This window comes from Pezoporus occidentalis, unplaced genomic scaffold (genome assembly GCF_034315485.1).
Source record: "Pezoporus occidentalis ecotype Australia unplaced genomic scaffold, CSIRO_AGI_Poc_V1 ctg51, whole genome shotgun sequence".
NCBI classification, from domain to species: Eukaryota; Metazoa; Chordata; class Aves; order Psittaciformes; family Psittacidae; genus Pezoporus; species Pezoporus occidentalis.
This window is the reverse complement of record NW_026915847.1, coordinates 1,346,059-1,353,568: the sequence shown is the minus strand read 5'-3', so window position 1 is coordinate 1,353,568 and position 7,510 is coordinate 1,346,059. Positions and strand designations below refer to the sequence as shown.

General features: G+C 37.4%; 1 long non-coding RNA gene across 1 annotated transcript in view; it reads right to left on the bottom strand.

Annotated features, from left to right (window-relative positions):
* Window positions 1–265: 265 nt before the first annotated feature.
* LOC134173329 (uncharacterized) overlaps window positions 266–7,510 on the bottom strand; it is a 28,929-nt gene continuing 21,684 nt past the window's right edge. Inside the window, exon 3 of the long non-coding RNA XR_009968206.1 lies at window positions 266–393. This is a non-coding gene — a long non-coding RNA (uncharacterized LOC134173329). The remainder of the gene's footprint in view (window positions 394–7,510) is intronic.

The following is a 7,510-nucleotide window of genomic DNA, read 5'->3' as shown; positions in this document are numbered from 1 at the left end:
ATTGTTTTACCAGTTGGTTCATGTGAATACTCTTTGAGGGTTTGTTGTTTTGTGGTTTTTTCTTTGTTTTTTTTTTTGTAAAGTGCTGGATACTTGATGAAATCACTGCTGACGCTTTTGGATGCCTACCAAAGACAGGAAAAAAAAAAACATACTCCCACCTCTCTCTATCTTAATATGCAAGATGTAGTGTTTTCATCTCAGCCCATCAAGGTGTAATAGCTACCTGTTGCTCCAACAACATTAAGAAATCAGAATGAGTTGTTGGATCTCAACCTGTCCTTGTGCTGCTGATGTCTTGCTTGATACTATTAGCGTTCTTTTAAGCCCTTTTCTTCACTCCTGTGAAAGCATTCCATTGCTCTCCATCTCAAGATGCACAGCATGCACATCCTAAATTGTAAGAGGTTTGGGGTGATATATTTTATGTACTACTACTAAATAAATGTTTTATATAAAAGAGGTTTTTCATCTTCTAATTCAGAGCTGAAAATACCAACATGCCAGAACATCTGAATTTTCTTGGATCTTCCAATGACTGGATATTATAATTAATTCCCTTTATAGGAGGAATTGATTTCACTTATACAATACAGTTTATACTTTTAGTGGAAATAAAAAATCCAAAATCCCAGACCAGAACGTTTACATTGAATTTAATTGCTGAGAGAATTAATTTCAGTAGCGTTCAGTTCCCACTAAATATCCACATTAAAAGTGTTAGGATCCAGGGAACTTGAGAACAATGACTTTGTGGCAGCTACAAGATGATTTTCCTAGTTGCTAGGGAGCTTAGAAGCTCTGTGTCTATGGCAGCATTGCCAAAGTGTGTGGTGAACAGGAGACTGCTATGTCCTAATTTCATGGCAAGCTGACATGCTGTCTGGCAATGAACTGTGAAAAAAAGTGCATAGCGACATGTAAGCTGTTCGGAAAGTAGGCAAATCCTCCCAAAACATAAAATTATTTCCTCAAAGATAATTTTTTTTGCATCAAATTGTATTGCCATATTTGAAAACTGTTGAGAAAAATAAAACCAAAACAAATCACAACTGTTCTGACTCAAGTTTATGGGTGCAATGATTAGGAGAGAATTTGAGGATCATTTATGCATTTATTGTGCATTCTTTTGGTCAGATAGTACCTTGTGTTGGTGATAAGTTTTGTTCATGGGGATACAGCATGGTAATATCAGTTGTCAATAGACAGAAAGATCCTTTTATGGATTAGTTTTTTAATATTCCTGCCACTTAATGACCATAAAACACAATATGGCTTCCCTGCCTCACTGTGAAGCTACAAGGATAAATATTATTGTACAATGGTATTAAAATAGTGTGGAGATAAGAGCTATAATAGAATTCCAAACTTTAATGGACAGTCTCTATGGGATAACCAGGGCATGTGTTGCCAGGTTTTTGGTTCTAAACATATTTGTAAGTTAGCTGGACTTTAAATTTTTTTTTAAACAGGTACAAGTAAACTGGTGGAGTGAACACTGAGTCATCTTCAATGTGAAGAGCTAAATCAGGTGAATATTGAAATTATCCTTACTTCTCTTTTGTTCATTGTCAACTTGTTTCTCACATCAGAGAGAGACTTCTGAACTCTATAGAGATGTACATTGATTTGATTACAATACAATGCATGGAAATGCGCCTTTATTAAAATATATAACTGTAAGGAGGAATTTTACAGTAAATAAGTTTCAATGACATCTGCTTAAGATTTTCATTACATCTTTTTCATAAGCTCATAGTAGAAGCATCAATTAACATGGATACATCAGTAGAGTTTCAAGTTTGCAATATTCCTTTTCTAGCAGGGAGTAAAATAATGTAAACAGTAATCCAATTCCACAGATTCACACACTGTTGAGTCACAAGCCAGGAGCAGTGACATTTTAAAATATGCTTTTTTTTTCCTTCTCTTTTTTTTTTTTTGTGACCTCTTCATAACCCTAAATATATCAGCACAAAGTATCATAATGTTATTGTGGATTTCAAAATGCAGTCACCTTAATGCTACAGACATGCACTCTGTTCCTTTTTAATAAAGATAGAGCTTTTAAATAGAAACCTATGCCTTTTGAGAATTTTATAATAAACAGTGTCTAAGATGCTTAATCTCTCCCTCCTTTCCCTTCCTTCTCAAAGAAGTCACCCATTGGATAGCTACATTATTGTAAGAAAGATATGACAAATTATTACTATTTCTATTGTTCTGGAAAATCACATTGTTATAGCACTTCAGATATTTATAAAGCTACCATATTAAAAAAATAAGATATTCTTTACAGTCAGCAGGAACAGGAAAAAATATATGCCTTGTAAAGCTTACTGTAGATATGAAAATAAACACCCAGAATAAACGCATGAGCTTACTAGAGAAATAAAAATGTTACAGATAATATTCTGCAGAGATCAACAAAATCCCAAATCTGATAAATTTTGCATTAGAAGAAAGATTAAGGCAACAAAGGGCAAGAGTATGGTGAAAAATAATTTCTTACATTTAAACTAGTTGAAGATTTTCATAAACACTTCTTCGTGACTGCTTTTCAAGTGTCACAGGTGGGAATGAGCTCTAGACAAGGTTGAGGCAGAGGACATATACAGAAAGTTTTTCCCATTTTAATGATATTAGCATTCTTTATCTGTTTTACACCTCAAAAAATAAGAGACAAATTTTCTTGTATGCTTTCCTATAACATTGCCAGAGGTCAACTGTAACACTGCTCCTGGAAGTAGCCCCTCAATGGAATCATTTCCCACAGGTACAGATCTTGCTTTATCAGAGCTGTAGTAAAGTCATGTTTATCAAAAGAAGATGTTTTTAATTATACATCAGGGCTACATTATTTAGATTTAGAAAGATACCCTGAGACGCAGTTTTCTTTCTTTTAATCTAAAACAGGGGATTTTTTTTTTATTCTCTTTCCAAATTATTTTACCCAGAAAAGGCCTGAAAATAAGTATCTTCACAAATTTCTCCCAATCATTTAACTTTGGTGTTAATAAGGGTGCAATAACAAGAGCCAAGCTCCTCAGATCAATAACTCTAACAAAGCATTATGTCTTTGTTTCTGAATAACCATGCACATTACTTGAGTCATCTAGCATACCAACCTCTTTCACTGCTTGGAATTAGCATGATTTCAGTCACTCTCTTTCCTTAAAAGCAAGTTGGAAAAAGAGAACTGTGCAGTTCTGATTATAACAATCTGGATTTATTTGAAATTGCAGGCTGTCCTCCGCATACTTCTTATTAGAGGGAACACTGGTAGACACTGTCTCTCCTGGACAGAGGCTAGAATGGGGAAGAGGAAGATGTCATGGACTTAAGTATTTGGCTTTGTGGGGAAGAAGAAATCACTCAGATAGCTGAAAAGAAAGACCAACACTGAAAGTTTCAAAATTATCTTAGGACATAAAAACCCTCAGAATTTGATGTGGGCATTACTTCATTAGGATTTTCCTTTCTGAAAAGTATTCACTTTTTTAGATTAAGTTAAATGCAGGATAAATGCTGAAGAGACTAAAGGATGAAATCAAGGTTAATTAAAACATTAAAGTCTTTGATTTCAAAGTTGATAATTACAGTGGAATAAAGCACAAAATAACTTATTGAATAACTCATTATTTATGATCAACCTTTTCTATCAGATCCTCAAGGAGTTTATAATACCCCTTTTGTCTCGTTATTCTTATACCCTTTGTGGCCTAGAAAAAGAAAGGAAGGAAAGGAGGAAGGGAGAAAAAAAAAAAGTCTTGTTATATCTATGCAAAATACTCATTTCTTCTTTAGATAACCTGGTTCCATCCTGATATACTTGCTTATATGCTTTCCTTCCAAGACACAGATACTTGCTCTTTACAAGAATTTGGTATAACAACTGTGGGTAGAAAAACAAAGCCACTTGATATCTTGATATTAGTAATGGAAAGTTTTTCTTCAAAGGCTGAAATAGGGTGAAGGAGAGCCAAACATTTTACCAGGACTAGGAGCTAAAGTTCCTAGAATAGCTAATAGAGTCTGTGCTGTCAGCTGCAACTGTGACCTTCTAGGAAAAGAACTGTAAGTGAGAGAGGCACATTTCTTTTCATCTTCTACTTTTTTATTCTCTTTCCCACTTTATGTGTAGTCTGCCTTATAAGAAGACTGGAGTAGACTGCAGCAATAGGAGTAAAAGTGCCACCTGAAATATATTTCTTTCTTTTCCCAGCAAGGGCACTTCAAATTCTTGGAGAGAATAGCTGAAAAGAAGGAGGAACAGGAAAGATTTTTAAAATGGAGATGTATTTTAGGTTGTTTGGGGGAAGTTCACCAGGTGGCACTGTTTCACATAGTCAAATACATTTTTTCATCATGAAGACTGTGCTCCCTGTTTGAGGACTCCTTTAGGGGCTTCAAGAGTCAGGTTTTTTGAGCCGGATATGGTTGGCAGGGTTGAATGTGCCCTTTGTCCACACCATCCAGGATGAAGTAAGCTCTCAGTAGCTGATGCTGCCTGGTTCAGCTTCCTCCAAGAGGGGCCTCAGTGTCCAGGTCCAGTTCAAGTGCCTCTGCTCAAGAACTTGTGTAAGTAAGCAAGGTATAATAGCACCATTAAAGCTGTGGTGCTCTGGAAAATATATCTTGCCCAAAGTGCTTCTTTCTTTGATCATGGCTTTGAATGACAGGCATAACTGCATTAACAGAGTAGACTTTGCCAGGATGCTTGTTCCACATAACACCTTGATGATCAACAGCATTATCTTCAATCAAACGGACCCATATTAAGCAGGATGAGATCAATTAGGCAAGTGTGAAACAGGGAGAATCATTACATTGCAGCCTGAAATGGCCCTCCAGAGGTTTTCCAAGGACAGATTCTTCCAAGTTTAGATGAGGACATGGAGGCATTGCTTCATGGCTTGTGTGGTGCAACAGGGGTCTGCTGACAATGGAACAGCCGCAGATGAGGGCTCCCAACCCTGCGGAGAGGAAGGAGACCTTGCAGGGTCCTGGGCTGTCCCTGCCAACACATCTGTGCACGAGTGCCTGAAAGAGAAACCGCAGGAAGATGGGGTCTGTGGGTTGCTGACTGGTAAAGGGAGAAAACCTGGCAACCCGCCGCCTAAATGTTGTCACTTTGCTGCTCCTTTGCCGACAGAGAGACAGGCAGACTGTGATGTTTCAGGTGCTGTTCCCAGATGATGGATACAGCATTGTAAGCACCCACATGCTTTGCCACCGCTCTTTTCTGAGCAGCACAGCTCCAGGCATGGATTTCTGTAACGTACTTCTGGGCACCTTTTGATTCATCAAGTTGCCCATGCCATCTCAGGATGGCCTGAGATAGCACCAACCCTCCCTTGATGGGCCCCACGTCTGAGGACAGACTGGGCACATGCCAGCCTTGCAGCCAGGAGCTGGGCCCAGGTCCTGGTGCAGCAGTGAGGCAACAGGGGCTGTTGATGGGTCCATGGCCTGAAGCTGTCCTGGATCCTGGCCTGCAGCCTCCCAGCTGTCACACACATTCTGCATCAGCCCAGGGTCTGCGGACACAGCCACTGCCATCACTGGGGTTTCGGGATCCAACCTAGCACACTGTAGGTGGTCTGCTGAGCTGTCACAGTGCCCTGGGGAAGCAAGGCACAGGGAGTGGAGGTCTTTGTTTCTGTCAGCAGCCACATAACTGCCTCCTGCCTGTGTTGCCTTGTCTCTGGAGAAGTGGCTGATAAGAAAGCTGGACAAGCCCCAGGCAACATGGAAAATGGCGGCATAGTATCTTTTGTACCAGAGTTTTCTTGCAAAGGGCTTGGCGTTGTCTTCAAGGTGTCCCATTACCTTGCATGCACCAGGGGAAATCAAAATGTTTCAGCTCTGAGTAGCCACCACCTAGGAGCAAAATGAGTGGCTTGTCCTGGCAGCATGTACATTGCGCAGGATTTAACTCCTCTGCCCATTGCCTACCTTTCAAAAATTACACAGATTTCAGAAAATACCTAAGGGATTGGGCTAAAGAGCTCAGTTGTGATCAGAAACTGCAGTGAACTTGGGTCCTTTTGTGCATGGAGGGAGAAGAAAGAGGGCAGAAAAAATATTGAATTTCTCACTTGTTATTTAGCTGATGCACAAGACAGTACAGCTTCAGAAATATTACATTTAGCTGTCTTCATCATAATTAGCTGTTATTCTTTAATTGCTAAATAGCTGGAGTAGCATTTTGGCAGAAGGGGCTGAGAGTATTTTCAGCTGTTTCTTTTGCTGTATCATTCCTAGTCAATTAATTTCAGTCAATCTGTATGTAACAGCTAATATTAAAATATTACCAGAATAACAGTGCTTTCTCTGGTATCTTTAGTATTATAAAATTAAAAATGATTAGAACTGAAAAGGGCATTTTCCATTAAATTCTTCATTATCTGTTGTAGAAACAAGTGAATTAGTTTTGAAAGCCATTCCTGCTATTTCATGAATGAATACTTGATGTTGTCAGCAGGCAAATAGTTTTTCTTCCATATTCCAATTAATTTCTCCAAATCTGTCTTTGAATTTTGAAGTGGCTTTCTAAATTTATTTCTTATCTAAAATATTATTTTCACCTGAAGATTTTGAATTTGAGCATTTTAAGGAAGATTTCCAAGATGTTTATGAAATTTAATATATATAATGGTTTTACAAATACAAGCTTTTTACATCATGTCTTTACATGGTAAGTTTCCAGAAAATCATCCCTCTGGCTGTTCTTCTCGTGAATATAGTGTGAAAATATGCCTGATTTTCTAAGTCTGGCAAGTTTAAAAATTTCTGGTGTGTAAATAAATATCCTAGTTTTCCGCCAGGTGGTCACGTGTGTATACATGCTTTGGACACTATTTTCAACTGACATTTTTCTTACACTCAAGATCATTTCACCAGAAAATAACAGAAAAAGGAAATGTTAATGAGTTGTTGTTGTTTTATTTTTTCGTTTTGCGTATTTTTTAATTTTCATTATAGAAAAATAGAGAAATGTGGATACTCTTTTCATTTTCCTTTTCCAAGGTAAATTAGCTACTTCAGTAAATATTGCTATATGCTGAAAGAGCTTCCAAATTGATATATCTTGATAGGGTGCCACTGAAGAAAGAAAAAGCATTTAACTCCTAAGACTTTTCTTGGTTTTAAAGTTAAGGTAATCTGAATATATACATTTATTGCCCAACTTGTCACTTTTTAGTTTGGTCAAAATTCATTTCAGATTTTAATATTCTTATTTTTCCCCTCAGTATGGCTAAAGAACCTATTTTCTCTGAATTATAAGTAAGTTCATTACACTGAGGTCAGTAATGTTCCTTCTGTTATAACTGATTCATGACCTTGAGGTTTTGTCTTAAGTTCAAGGGAATTTTCAAGAGATTTTCATTTTTTTCATTTTTTTTCCCAGTGTTTTATTTTTTCCAGTAAGTTGTTAATTCTAAAATTGTCAATGACAGGTTTCCTCTATGTATGAATATGATTTTTCTGTGATGGGTAAAATCTC